The sequence below is a fragment of the Leucopleurus acutus genome (assembly GCF_964270905.1).
Source record: "Leucopleurus acutus genome assembly, chromosome: 7".
Lineage (NCBI taxonomy): Eukaryota > Metazoa > Chordata > Mammalia > Artiodactyla > Delphinidae > Leucopleurus > Leucopleurus acutus.
Window position 1 is genome coordinate 51,401,303 of NC_139150.1, and position 14,554 is coordinate 51,415,856.

The 14,554-nt window shown below is 41.7% G+C and overlaps 1 protein-coding gene across 5 annotated transcripts in view; it reads left to right on the plus strand.

Moving 5' to 3' along the window:
• KANK1 (KN motif and ankyrin repeat domains 1) overlaps positions 1-14,554 on the plus strand; it is a 192,484-nt gene that overhangs the window by 29,935 nt on the left and 147,995 nt on the right. Inside the window, exon 2 of one of the 5 annotated variants that reach the window (XM_082843038.1) lies at positions 7,382-7,451. The exons of the other annotated variants lie outside the window; for them this stretch is intronic. The gene's annotated coding sequence lies outside the window, so the exon portion shown is untranslated. The remainder of the gene's footprint in view (positions 1-7,381; positions 7,452-14,554) is intronic. 5 annotated transcript variants of the gene reach the window in all.

The window sequence follows — 14,554 nt, forward strand, 5'->3', positions numbered from 1 at the left end:
ACTTTTCTTAAGTAGAAAATTCTATGAGTTTCTGTAAAATTTTGCTATCTTACCCATATATGAATAACTGTGGTCTTTTAATTTTCGTTGTGTTTTATAATTCCATGGATGGTGATGGGTAGAGGCAGGGGAGAGGGGAAGCTGAGGTAGGAAGCCAGGCTGGGAAATTAAAAATGATGTCTTTCTTTGTGGGTACCCCCTTCACCCCCTCCTGCTGGCTTCTTGACCGTGGGACCCAGCCGCATCACTTCCTGTCCAAGTTGGCACTGGCGGTGGCACAGTATCTCTGCCCAGTGTTCTCAAACTGCAGCTGGCAAGTTTCCAGTAATAGAGTCACCCAGAGGAACAACTCAGCCTCCTTTTTGTCTCTCTGTGCCGCCTTGGGCAGCTTCCCCAGCCCCCAGTCTATCTGTCCCTTGCCTTTTGGAATAGCCCCATTGAGTCCCCAAACCTTGCCTTTGATTTGTAGAGTGCTGGCTTCCTGAACATCCAAGTTTGCTTCTGTTTTCTTCTTTTATGCTTAGGCCCTAAGTCTTCCCTAGGGAAGACTTTCCTGGGGGAGAAAGGAAGGATATATTCCTCTCCACTTATTTTTCCCTCTAGACTGGGTCAAAAAAATAGCTCACACTTTTGAGTGCCTACTCTGTACTCAGCACCGCACTGTGGACTTTCTGTGCATGACCTCATTTAATCCCCAGAATAGTCCTGCGAGATGGGTGCTACTGATAACATCATCTCTGTGTGCAGGTCAGAGAGGTTGTTTGCCCTGGGTCACATGGCTGGGAGGTAGCAGCATTCCAAGGACAGCCCCTTTGCTCATTGCCAAGTGAGACAGTCTGTACAGTGAGGCTGCTGTGTAGCAGAGGTGTTCCCAATTTGTCAGGGGCCTTCCCCCACTCTGGGGTTTTACTTTCTGAGCGCACAGTAGGCAGCATGGGAGAATGGTAGTGTGTGTGATTTCCTCTGCTCTTGACCATTTAGCTGTATTCTCTAAGGCAGTTTATGTTTTCTCTCCCATGTTTTTCACTTCCTTCTGAGTCCTCCCTAGCAATCCGTAACATCCATATGTCTATGAACAGGTCTGTCCAAGGCCATCTAGACTTTTTCTACCATCCTCCTCAGAAGTCTTCCAGGCTCCACTCACTGCCAAATTCTAAAGCCACTTCCATATTTCTTGGAATCTGTTATAGCAGCACCCCACTTCCAGGTACCAAAGTTTGTATTAGTTTTCTATCCCTGCTGTAACAAAATCCACAAATTTAATGCTTAAAACGACACAAATGTATTACCTTACAGTTCTGTAGGTCACAAGGTCAACGCAGGTCTCACATGGAATCAAATCAAGGGGTAGGTAGGGCTGGTTCTGGGAGAGAATCTGTTGTTTCCAACTCGTGGAGGCCACACCTACGTTCCTTGGCTCATGGCCCCCTCCTCCGTCTTCATAGCCACCATCAGTGAATTGCGTCCCTTTCACGCTTTGCATTTTTCCTGCTGCAACTTCTATCGTCCTGTCTCTCTCTGACCACAGCCAGAAAAGGCTCTCAGCTTTCAGGTACTCATGATTATATTGGACCCATCTGGATAACCCAGAGAGATCTCACTTCAAAGTTCCTTAACTATAATTGCACCTTCAAAGACCTTTTTGCCACATAATATAACATAGTCATAGGTTTGGAAACGAGGACTTGGACATCTTTGGGGGTGGGGTGCATTATTCTGCCTACCATACAAGGCAAGGTATGAACACATTACACAATTAACTCTCCTGTCTTAGTTTGCAGCCAGCATTCCTATAGGTCAAGCATGTGGTTTCTGATACAACAAGCATTTTATTCAGGGCTCATGAGTTCCTTCTGGCTGGCAGCATGCATCTAGCAGGACAGGTGTGAGATGAGCAAAAGTTGTTGGAAGACTGGAAGCTTCCTGCTTCCCTCTTTTAGGGAAAAGGAGGGATAGAAGCAAGGAGACCACTTGGGTTTTGACTGTCTTCCTTATTGTGAAATTAAGAACTAAAACTAAAACAACAAAAAGCCTTTCATAACGGAAATACTAGTACTGGTATGTAAAATTGACCCACCTCCTAAAAGGCTTTCTTCTTTGAAGACAAAGCTCAGCTGCATTGTAGTTTGAACCTCTAATCTTCCATGGGAAAATCGGACCCCTCTGAGGCATTGGGTGTGTTTCTGAGCAGGGTCCCCTTGGGGAGACGGGAAGCCCCCTCTCCGCTTGCCACCTGGAATTTGATGCCGCTTCCCCTCTCGCAGCTGCTCAGCCTGTAGGGCCCTCACAAGTTAAATCTTGTCTCAGGAAATAATTTGTTAGAAGATCAAAGCATGGATGGGATAAATTAATTTTTGAGCAAACCACAGGTCTGGGAGAATGTAAACATTGTCTCTTAAGTGCTACTAATGTCCTTTATGAAGGAGTAATTTGGGGGGTTCTTTTTTTTCTCCTAAGATTATAGTTCTGCATTTGATTGGTTCATGTCTTAATATATTGAAAAAGAGCTCTGAAGACTTGCACTTGAGGCAGATAAGGCCCTGAAGTAGCCAGTTATGTCTATGGATTTCAGCACCTATCTCATTTAGAGCAGTGGTTTTCAAGGGGTTTGGGGTGAGTGAATTTGCCCCATAGCGGGCATTTGGCAGTATCTGAACGTTTTTGATTTTCATGATTCAGGGGAATCTAGTGGGTAGAGGCCAGGGATGCTACTAGATACCCTACAATGTACAGGACAGCCCTCACTACAGACAGTTATTCAGCCCAAAATGTCAGTCGTGCTGAGGCTTGAGAGACCTTTAGAGGGATCGTTTTCTGTTTTTCACTGGTTTGGCTGTGTCTTTAGCACTGCACATAGACAATTTCTGTTAGGTTTCCAATCCTTTTAGTTTCTCCCTCAACACAGCCTCTTACCCCTAGTAGGCTCAGACACTTACCTATTGAGTTGATTTCTTCCCCTACCCTTGTTAAGGTAGTCCTCCTTTTTCGTCTCAGAGCAGAGCTTTTGGGGGCAGCACTGACAAGCAGATAGCGGCAAAGTCCGCATGGTAGGGAGAGTGGAAAGAACACAGCTTTGGACTTCTCTCAGCCTCTGCTTTCCCATCTGTAAAGTGGAGGTGACAATAGCACCCAATTTAGGGTGACTGAATTTAAGAAAGATGGTGTTACAGCATGTTTGACATGTAATACCGCTCAATAGATGTCTTCTTTTGAGGCATGTTCAAAGTCCAAGGAGCCTAGGACCTCTTTTTTTTTTTTAAGTTGCATATAAAGGAGAGGCACAAATTCTTAAGTATTCAGCATTGTTCTCAGCTCTCCAGAAAGGAGGAGAACTTAAAGCTTTTCAGTAAAGTTTACTCCATGATTGACAAAACAGTCTGAAAAGTACCTAAGAGGCATGTTTTGCCTCAGGCCAGAGCTATTTTAAAAACTAAAATGACAGAAACTAGTTTAAGTTGGAACATTCCTGACTTAATTATAGATACCTGTAAAGGTTCCTTTGGAACAGGTGGGTTTCTGCCATTGGGTACTATTTGGAAAAAGCTATTTCTTGCTCAGGTACTTGTTTTGAGAGTAAGCTTAGAACATAGGCTTAGGAGTAAGATTTTAAGAAAATTCTGTCTGTTCCAATCACAGCCTCATTTTCCCATTCGTAAAATGGGCATAATACTACTCCTCTCAGAAGATAGCCATAAGAATCAAATGAAGGCATGTTTGTAAGACATCTAGCTTCATAAATGATACCTGTTAAGGTTACAGGTTGAAAATTTTCCAGTTTTAAAAAGTCATGTAAGTAAGTGTGTTGAGAGGTAACAAGAAGTTAGTTTTTACCCAACCTATTTATTAGTATTTCTATCCAATTATATATTTGAGAAAATTGGACTCACTGCTCCTTTTATGGAGGCAGAGTCAGCACAGATCTCTGTGCCTTACAGTTCTCGTGCCACCAAAGAGTGACTGTTCCATGTTGTGCTGTCAGTGCCACCGGAAACTAGCAGGGAGCAGATTACAACACGATAAATCCAACTGATTTTACAAAGTTGTTGATGGTTGCAAAATTTGACATTTCTCTAGTTGATTTCTATGCCTGTCAGTTTGCCTCTCACCACCTTCAAAATCTAAGTCCAAATCTTTCTAGAAGGAGGCTACAGACTGTCTCTGCTTCATCCTGATAATTTCCCCATTTCACATCTCCTAACCACCTATTTTCTCAGGCTGCCTTTACTAGTTTGAATTTGTAGACCTATTGCTTAGTAAGTAGAACATTTCATGTTACGCTGTTTCCCCACCTTGATATTTTTCTCGAGGACTAGTTCTATTTCATATATTTATATGTATGTGTTGATATCTCTATAGCTTCTGGTGCAGAGAGGGGTATTCTGTAGTTTTGCTGCCTATATTCGCTTTTGATGATGAGCCATAACAGATTTGAGATTAGCAGTTAACAGAGGGACCAGCCAACACTGTATGGAGAACTAAGCAAGGTTGAAGCTGATGGGTGGTGAAAAGAGGAGAAGCAGCATGTTTAGTTGGGCAGTCAAGCAAATAAGCAGAGTAAGTGCTCTGATAGGGGAGTTACAGGCTATTATGGGCACGTAATACTGGGAACAGGGCTTCCCTGGTGGCGCAGTGTTTGAAGATCCACCTGCCAATGCAGCGGACGCGGGTTTGAGCCCTGGTCTGGGAAGATCCCACATGCCGCGGAGCAACTAAGCCCATGCGCCACAACTACTGAGCCTGCGCTCTGGAGCCCACGAGCCACAGCTACTGAGACCGCGTGCCGCAACTCCTGAAGCCTGTCCTCTGCAACAAGAGAAGCCACCGCAATGAGAAGCCTGTGCACTGCAACGAAGAGTAGACCCCTCTCGGCACAGCTAGAGAAAGCCTGTGCGCAGCAATGAAGACCCAATGCAGCCAAAGATTAATAAATTAATTAATTAATTTAAAAAAAACTGGGAACAGTAGTGGGAGGTGGGGTGTCAGAGAAGTTTGAGCTGAAACCTGTTGGTAGGTGGAATTAGCCGGGTGAAGCGGTAGATTTGGAGAGGCTACTCCAGTTAGAGGAGGAAGAGCATCCTGTGTTCAGAATCAAAGAGAGTTTAGCTTGTGATTTCAACTTGGAGGGTGCAGTTGGCTGGGGATGGGGTGTGGCATGGGGAGGAAGGTCATAAAGGGCCTGGTAGGCCATGTTAAGAAATTTGAAATTTTATCTCAAGGGTGGTAGGAAATCATTGTAGAGTTTTAAGCTGTTGAATGATGCAATTAGAAGTGCAGGTTGGAAAATTCCCTCCGGCTTGGGGGATGTGAGGGTGGCGGGAGAACTGAGGCAGCCTCAGTGATACCCAGGTGGGAGAAGCCTTAGTCTGGGCGAGGGCAGGGGCCAAGGGGCTAGAGCAAGGTGGACGGAGTGGAGGTTTAGGAGTAGGGGCTCTGAGCTGATTGAACGGGGAGGGAAGCGTGGAGCACAGTGCCCGGCTTTCTGGGAAGGCTGGCTGCTGCTAGGCGAGATGATTCCTGGGAGGTTTGTGCTGCGGGATGATGAGCTTATTAGGTTGAGTTCTAGGGTCTGCAGGACAGCAAAAGGGAGATGTCAGCTGGAAATCTGCGTTTAAAGCAGATTTAAGAGCACAGTGAGTTGAATTCTGTGAGTCTCCCCCATATGGATGGTCATTGCAGCTGTGAGGTAATAAGACCACCAAGTTGGGGTGGCGTTGTAGAGTGGGAGAAGAGGGCTGAGGGCTGAACCCTGAAGGGCAGCCTGCAAAGGAGACCAAGGAGGGATGGCCACCAAGGTTGGAGGAAGCCCTCAAGGGTGCATTTCAAGGAGGGAATAGTTACCAGTGTCTGATCCTGTGGCGCCCTGAGGATTGAGTTGTATCTGCTGGATTTGGCAGCAGGAGCAGTTTCAGAGGCTTGATGGCTGCTGGGCCCAGAGCAGAGGGTGGAAGAGTGGGTGGGAAGTGAGGAGGGAGAGGCAGCCTGGGTAGATGTAGTGCTTCTGTTGGCCTGGGTGCCTGGGTAGGTGTAGTGCTTCTGTTGGCCTGGGCGGAGCCTTTGAGGGCATTAGGAAAAGGTGTGCCCCCTGTGGGTGGAGACAGTCCGGGGGGTGTATGACTTGGTGAGTGGGCCATGGGTGGACTTTAGTTCCCATGTGCCGCCTTAGCTGGTGCCTGTGTTTAGTGTGCAAACTACACCCCCATCCCCCATTGCATGGTGGCCTAGGGTAGATCGGCAGTTCTCAATCCGGGGCAGTTTTGCCCCACCCCCAGGGCATGTTTGGCAACGTCTGAGGACATTTTTGGTTGTTACAACTGAACCAGGGAGGGTGGGTGCTACTATCACCCAGTAGGCAGAGGCCAGGGATGCTGCTAAACACCCTACGGTGCACAGGACGTCCACACCAGATGTCCACTGTGCAAAGGTTAAGAAACTTGGATGTAGATGAACCTTTCAAGATCTTTGTGAAGAGGAGGGTTGTGGGAGTGTGGTAGCTGAGGGTGGAGCTGAGAACAGTATCCTTATGTACTTCGGCACAGGCTCATTTGTGGCACTTTTCATCTTGCCTCCCCACCTCTGTACCATATAATTCTTATTCAGCAAGTTGCAGCTTTTCACCTGTTTTTTCTCCTTTAGCCATTTTCACTATCCACCCCTACCCTCCCAATAAAGACTAATGCGAGGTAACCTTGTGTCCTAATTTCTGTTTCTGGCCGTATCGTAAGACATCTGTATTTTAATACCATCGGTCAGGAAATTCTATTTTGGCAACCCAGAGACGGATGTTGCTTTGGCTAATCTAAAGTAGCCCATAATTCAGTGTCAGGTTGATAAGACTTTAATGCACGGTCAGTCAGCCCCTTGACTGTCAGGCTTGGAAAAAAGACAGGAAGTATTTCTTGTCTTTAGAAGCAAGCCTTGCTTCTGGCTTTGGGAAGAAAAGAGTACAAATGGTTCTCACCAGATAGGGTTGCAGCAGCTCTCCCAGCGTTTTGGGAACAAATCAAGTCATTATCTCGACCATGTCAAAACTGTGTTCCCAGACCAGTTGTTGTCTGAAACATTTGGGGCTGATGAGGAGAAGAATTAATTAGCAGCTCCCTCTCTTGGTGTCCTTTTTCAGCCTTCTCAGGTTGCAGCGTGAGAGTCCCTCAGACATGTGGGCTGCTTATTTGATAATCTGTGTTTTGCACGGTACAAAAGGTTGCTGGCGAAATATTGTGAGCCCCCCCTAACCTGGAGCTGCCAGTGTCCTGGGTCCAATGAACAGGGAAATCTACTGTAACGTGTTGTCAATGGGGAAGCACTTGAATTCACAGAACAGCCTTGGAGAGTCCTGGGTAAGTTGGACGAGCTAAGTTTTTTTTGCTTTTTCTGTTTTCAGGAATATTTTACCCTGCAACAGTGGGTAAATCTAAAGCCCTTGAAAGAATGAAGACAAGCTTAATATTAAGGTTTGTCAAAGAGTGTGCAAGACAGTGAGAATGTGTGGGTTAAGAACAGGAAGCATCTTAATTTTAAAATGGTGGTAGTGGAGGTGGATTAAAATGAGATATGCATGCTGAATGCAAGGTATGCCTCGGTTTTGGGCATATTGTTTCCGAATTAATTATTGTATATAGAGGCATATTTTAGGCCCCTTCCTATTAAATTGATTTTTCATATAATTTAAAAAGATAGGGCTGATGATAAAAATTCTCTTCCTGCATGGTGAGTGTCAATATACAAATGGTATAACGATGCCTTTTGTGTATCTGCATGTATAGCCCTAACCTAGTCTATAACGTCACAAAATAGTAAAGCACACTGTAACTTTTAAATTTCTGTAGTGGACCAGCCCATGCTGTGAAAGGGGAAAGTGGTGGTGGGCAGGAAATGGGAAGATTTAGGCTAAAGAATATTGATGTAAAATCTTATCCCCAATATGGCAAATTCATTGACCATATAGTTAAGAAACAGTTTGAGATTGCTTCACATTTAAAATTTTTCCTTAGTCAGGACTGTAGGAAATATTGATAAACATTTATCCTGTTTTTAAAGTTCTCCATACTATGAAATTCATAATCTATCTTTATAACTACAATAGCATGTGGTTATGTATAGTTGAGAAAACTATTTCTCATGTGTCTTTGGTTTTGCCATATTCTTTTATTAAGGTACTAAAAATTCGTTATGATGATTCCTTGAGGAAAGAATATTTTTTCTTTCAGTTTCTTGAGATATAATTGACACATGGCATTTTAGAAGTTTAAGGTGTACAGCATAATGATTTGACTTACATGTATCATGAAATGATGACCACAGTAAGTTTAGTGAACATCTGTCATCTCATATGGATGGATTAAAGAAAGAGGGAAAAAATGTATTTTTTCCTTGTGAGGAGAACTCTTAAGGTTTACTGTGTTAGCAACTTTCATATGTAACGTACAGCACTGTTCATTGTATTCATCATGATGTACATTACATCCCTCATTCTCATTTCTCTTACAACTGGAAATTTGTACCTTCTGACTGCCTTCATCTAATTTCCTCTCCCTTCCACCGGTAGCCACAAGTCTGATCTCTTTTTCTATGAATTTGTTTGATTTTGAAGTATAATTGACCTACATCACTATGCTTGTTCCTGATATACAGCATAGTGATTTGATACTTCTTTTTCAAAATGATCACCAGAAGCCTAATTATCTGTTACCATACAAAGATATTATGATATTATGTGCTATATTCACCACACTGTACATTTTACACCTGTGACTCATTTATTTTGTAACTGAAAATTTGTACCTCTTAATCTCCCTCCCCACTACCTCCCTCTGGCAAGCACGTTTGTTCTCTGTATCTATGACTGTTTCTGTTTAGTTAAGTTTGTTCATTTTTGTTTTTTAGATAAGTGAAATCATACAGTATTTGTCTTTCTCTGACTTATTTCATTTAGCATAATACCCTCTAGATCAATCCATGTTGTCGCAAATGGCAAGATTTCGTGTTTTTTTTGTTTTTTTTTTTATGGCTGAGCAATAGTCCATTGTATATATACACACTACGTCTTCTTTATCCATTCATCTATTGATGGGCACTTAGGTTGCTTCCATATCTTGGCTATCGTAAATAATGCTGCAGTGAACATAGGGGTGCATATATCTTTTCTATAATGTGTTTGTTTTCTTTGGATAAATACCCAACAGTGGAATTCCTGGATCATATGGTAGTTCTGTTTTTAATTTTTTGAGGAATCTCTGTAGTGTTTTCCATAGTGGTTGGGCTGCATCAGTTTACATTTCCACTAACAATGCGCAAGGGTTCCCTTTTCTCCACATCTTCGCCAACACTTATTATTTGTTGTCTTTTTGATAATAGCCATTTTGACAGGTGTGAGATGATAGCTCATTGTGGTTTTGATTTTCATTTCACTGATGATTAGTGTTGTTGAGCATCTTTCCACATGTCCGTTGGCCATCTGTATGTTTTCTTTGGAAAAAAGTCTATTTAGATCCTCTGCCTATTTTTTAATTGGGTTGTTTGTTGTTGTTGTTGTTTTATGTTGAGTTCTTTGTATATTTTGGACATTAACCCCTTGTCAGATATATTCTTGGCAAATATCTTCTCCCATTCAAATAGCCTTTTCATTTTATTGATAGTTTCCTTTGCCATGCAAAAGCTAAGTATCATGTAGTCTCACTTGTTTATTTTTGCTTTGTTTCCCTTGCCTGAGGAGATATATCCAAATAAATATTGCCAAGGCCGATGTCAAAGAGCAGATTGCCTGTGTTTTCTTTTACAGATTTTATGGTTTCAGGTCTTACATATAAGTCTTTAATGCATTTTGAGTTTATTTTTGTAGATGGTATGAGAAAGTAGTCCAATTTGATTCTTTTGCATGTAGCTGTCCAATTTTCCCAACACCATTTATTGAAGAGGCTGTCTTTTCCCCATTGTATATTCTTGGCTCCTTTGTTGTAGATTAATTGCCTATATAATTGTGCACTCATTTCTGGGCTCTTTTTTCTGTTTCATTGATCTACGTGTCTGTTTTTGTGCCAGTACCATACTGCTTTGATGACTGTAGCTTTGTAGTATAGTTTTAAATCAGGGAGTGTGATCTCTCCAGCTTTATGCTTAAGATTGTTTTGGCTATTTGGGGTCTTTTGTGTTTCCTTACAAAATATAGAATTATTTGTTCTAGTACTGTGAAAAATGCCATTGGTATTTTGATAGAGGAAAGTATTTTTATGGATAAATAAGGGAAGGTAATAAAGATAATCCTTATACCTTGATAATGTCAACAGTCTTTCTACCATATTGCAAGCCTCAGTGAAAATAATTAATAAAGGTTTTTTTTTTTTTGCTTCAGGCAACCAGCAGAAGATTCTCTGGGGAAGAATCCCAGCTCCTTCTTAGTGTTATTTAATTATTAACCCAGGAGGGCTTTCTAAAGCTTTGTCAATGATACATGGTGGATTCCTGCTTTTGTGATTACTCTAGGTGAACTTGGTACTTCCTAGGCTGTTATGCCCTCAGCAGCATGTATAGATGTCCCTGTTTGCTTTCTAGGACTACTGTCACAATAAATAGCAAAGATATTTGCCAAGGATGTTTGAAAAGAAAATGCAAAACAAACCTATATGTATTTGAACAAACAGATATTCATTACTTATGTGAAAAAATCCAGTAGGTGTAGTATGAGGAAATTTTTATAAACAAACATCCTCCACCAGCTGACTCACATGTATTTATATATTATATATACATTTGCATAAAAACAAACAGAATGGATATACTAAAATGTTAACAGTGGTAATTTGGAATTATAATTTAAAATTTCTTTCTGATTAGGATTTTTTAAAGTTTTATGATGAACATTTTATATTTATGCAATAAAAATAAAATGGGGGGAGGTAAGCGTAAATATATAAATGGCAGGAATTTTATAGTCTGGTTAAAAAACTATACATTGCATGAAATTATAGATGAGATTGTATAAATTGTGTAAAATTAATTTTTTATTTTAATTCCATTAATAATTCCAAAGAAGTTTCTTTTCTTTTTTCTTTAGAATTTTTTTTTTGTATTGCTTCCACAGGAAAACAGAGGGAAAGGAGGCATATGTGAATTTTTGGAGTTTCATCTTTTCTTCTGATTTTATTTCTTCTCTATTACTTCGATAGTTCTTCTTCCAGGCCTGTTCCACAGCCTTCTGGAGGGAGTGGAGAATGCCCCATTGAAACCGTTCTGCAAGATCTTCCCCCAGCTTCCTATAGTGGCTATGACTCTGGGCCACTTGTCTCCCCGACGCCCCACTCAGCCCTGTGGGAAAAGCATGCTTTACTTAGTACATGGTGATCATGCCTCATTCTGTGGCCAACTTAGTTCAGTTCAAAGTACTTCAGTTTATTAGTGAAGAGAATTACCAAGAAGTTATTTATGGCAGAATTGAACTAGACTGATAGAGGAAAGCCCTACAGTGTTTCAAGGCAGGCTCTGTTTCACGTTTAGCAGTTTCTCATTCCTTTAGAATAAAAGACTGTTTTTTTCCTTCCTTTTCCTATTACCACGCAAACAGCTGTCTCAAAACACAGCTTGAGATGGGGAGCAACCTGGCTTCCACAAGCCCCAGGCTGCATGCGGCAGTTTGACTTTTCTCTCTGCCCCAGCCACCTGGCTTGTTTGTTTGTTTCTTCTCCTTGTCCTCTGAGGCACAAGCGGCAGTGACTCCATGACATAGGAACTCGGAAGCTGGCGAATAAATCCCAGAGCAGGTGGCTGCCTGTTGTCTGTCTGGAGGAAGTGAACAGCGTTCTTCCTGGGACTGCATTCATCTTCTGATAGCTTCTAGAGGGCAGAACGATCCTTAATTGGGGTTGGGAGATTGCACACACAAAGTCCTGGGGTCAAGAGGTTCCCTAGGGAAAACCACCTTGGTGGGCTTTGGTCTTTTCCCTCCACAGTAATTGAGCCCTTTCGGAGCAAGGACTTGCTTTCTGATGTGGGCATGTCTGGAACATCATTGGTCTCAATACCACTGGATTAGATGAGGATTCCAACAGTTTCCTATGGGGGGGAAAAAAAAAAACACATTGCTGGTGGGATAAATAAGTAGACTTAATCTGTGGTAGGATCCCCCCTGAGGTTGTAATATGTAGTATCTTTTAGATAGTGGTAATTCTAAAGAGAAGCTCTGATCTTTAACTAGGTTTTATGATAGCCATTAGGGTGTTTATTACCAAAAATCACTCATTATTTAAAAACATGGTGCAAGCCACCCTTTCCTCCCCATATCTGTGCAGAAGCCTGAATGTGGATCTTCAACAATATATACCTTCAGGCTAAGCAGCAAGAAACAGATAAGCGACCTCCCACCCTGCCCCGACAGAAAGTAACCTGGACTCCTTTTAGGATTAAATCCTCTCAGAGGTGGGAGGCAATGGCTAGCAGCCTGAGGGGAGATACAAGCTCTCCACTCTAGGTCTTTGGGTTTATGGCAGGGAGGGGGTTAATTACTAAAAAAAAAAAAAAAAAAAAAAGACCTTGTAGTCTTCTCTCCCTAACCCTTCCATTTTATCCACTTTCTTTTTCCATCCTTTTCCTGAGCTGTCTTTTGATTTTCTTTAGCCCTTCTTCCTTTTCCCACACTCCAGAATAATCTGCCGTATGTTTAGCAGTTTCTCCAAAATAATGTAGCTCCAGGAGTCTTTACTTTAAATCTAGCCCTCTTTCTGCCATATCACCGTGTTTCACATCTTGAGAAAGTTGAGTGGGAGAGATTAAAGGAAAGCTGGAAAAGCGATGAGGGGCCAGAGAGGAGAGCAAAGTAGGAAACTGAAGGAAATAAAGGGACCTGACATGAATCGGGTGGCGGGTTCCTGATTGATACCACATGTACGGCTGTGTATAACCAACACTGTGGTGAGGAGACCAGGAGGCTTCTCTTCACCCCCCAGGGCTTTTCCCAGGTAAAATAAAGGCAGAAAGATAAGGGGAGACCACACTGACTAGATGGGAGATATAGTCCTTAACCATGATGCCATTTAATACCAGCTCCAGTATTCTAGATTATTTGGTATTATCAGCATGATTCCCAGAATTCTTTCTTGAATCTGAAGTTAGCTGTCTCTTTAAATGCAGAAGATCCAAAGTTGTTTCTCACCTTTTACTTGATGCTGCTTTTGGAAACCAGAAAGATATTGAAAGAGTTTACTTTCTCATCTGACAATATTGCATGTCTGAAAACCCAACTGATCCAAAAGTGTGTTTACCTCTTAACTCTACAGAATTAGATGGTCACTCTGATTTGTTGAAACAATGCCCAGAGAACTGTTTATAATGATCACTCTCACTTGTGCTCGGTGCTAGGGAGCAGACATAATCACTGCTTGCACAGATAGACTGACATTAAATAGAAAATTACAGAAGAACAATGAAGTTATAACTGTGAGAAGAGTTACCACAAAATAAGTAAAGGGAGCATATAAGGAGAGAATTTAGCCTATGCTGATAAGGCATACCTAATGGAATTGGCTGGGCAGAGGTTGGGAGCGGATGCTCTGAGGTAGGAATAACATATGCAAAGGCCCTGAGGTAGGAAGGGGTTTTAGCCTGCTTCAGGAACAGATTAGGATCCTTTGACTGCTGTAGGAGAATGGACAGGAAGAGGACAAAAGTAGAGACAGGAAGATCAATTAGGAAGCTCAGGGACTTGCCCAAGGTTAATTAGCTGGTGAATAGCTGAGCCAGGACTCAAACCCAGGTTTGTATGAAAATAAAGGCATCATCATTGTTTGTTAAATAATAATTGGTAATGATGTTCATGTCATCCCAGAACATATTTAAAAGATTCTTAGGTAACATTTCTTTTGACATGGATTATTGATCTTTTAATTATAATATAAAATGTGTTTTAATATTAAGTTATCAGCTGCAAAAAGCAAGGGGAGTACTCATTTGAATGAACCAGCAGAAACTTGGAATTTTGCCTGCCTTTTACTTTAGCCTTGCCAAAAATGTAATTTCTTTAATTCATTCTTAACTAATCTGCTCAAGCCTGTACTATGCCTTGGCTTTTTTCCCTATAACAGCTTAGGGATCTCAAAAGAAAATATTTTGAAAGGTCTTCTCTTGATCAGTGTATTTGCGTTTAGATATTGTGTACACTCCTTTTATTGCAGAATGAGCTGTTTTTCTATCATGGGATCCTTTGTTTGGAATGAAATGCTGTTGTAATTTTATCATCTTTATTTTAAAAAATCACTTATCAGGTGTTTATCTCTAGAAAGTGATTTAGATGTTTACATCCTCTTCTTTCTAGAGACTTAAGCATGTTCAGAAGTATTTAAAGTTGAATAGTTCTGTTAGCTAATAATGACAAAATTACTATAATACGTTGAGAGCTGCTTTGTGCCAGGCGATATGCTTTAAACATCTTTGATTCTCACTGCTTCCCTGTGATGAAGGTTGTACTATAATTTTCATTTTACATTTGGGGAAACTGAGGCTTAAAGCAACTAAGTGAGTTTTTCCAAGGGCACCCAGGTGGGAAGTGACAGCCTAGACCAACTCAGGC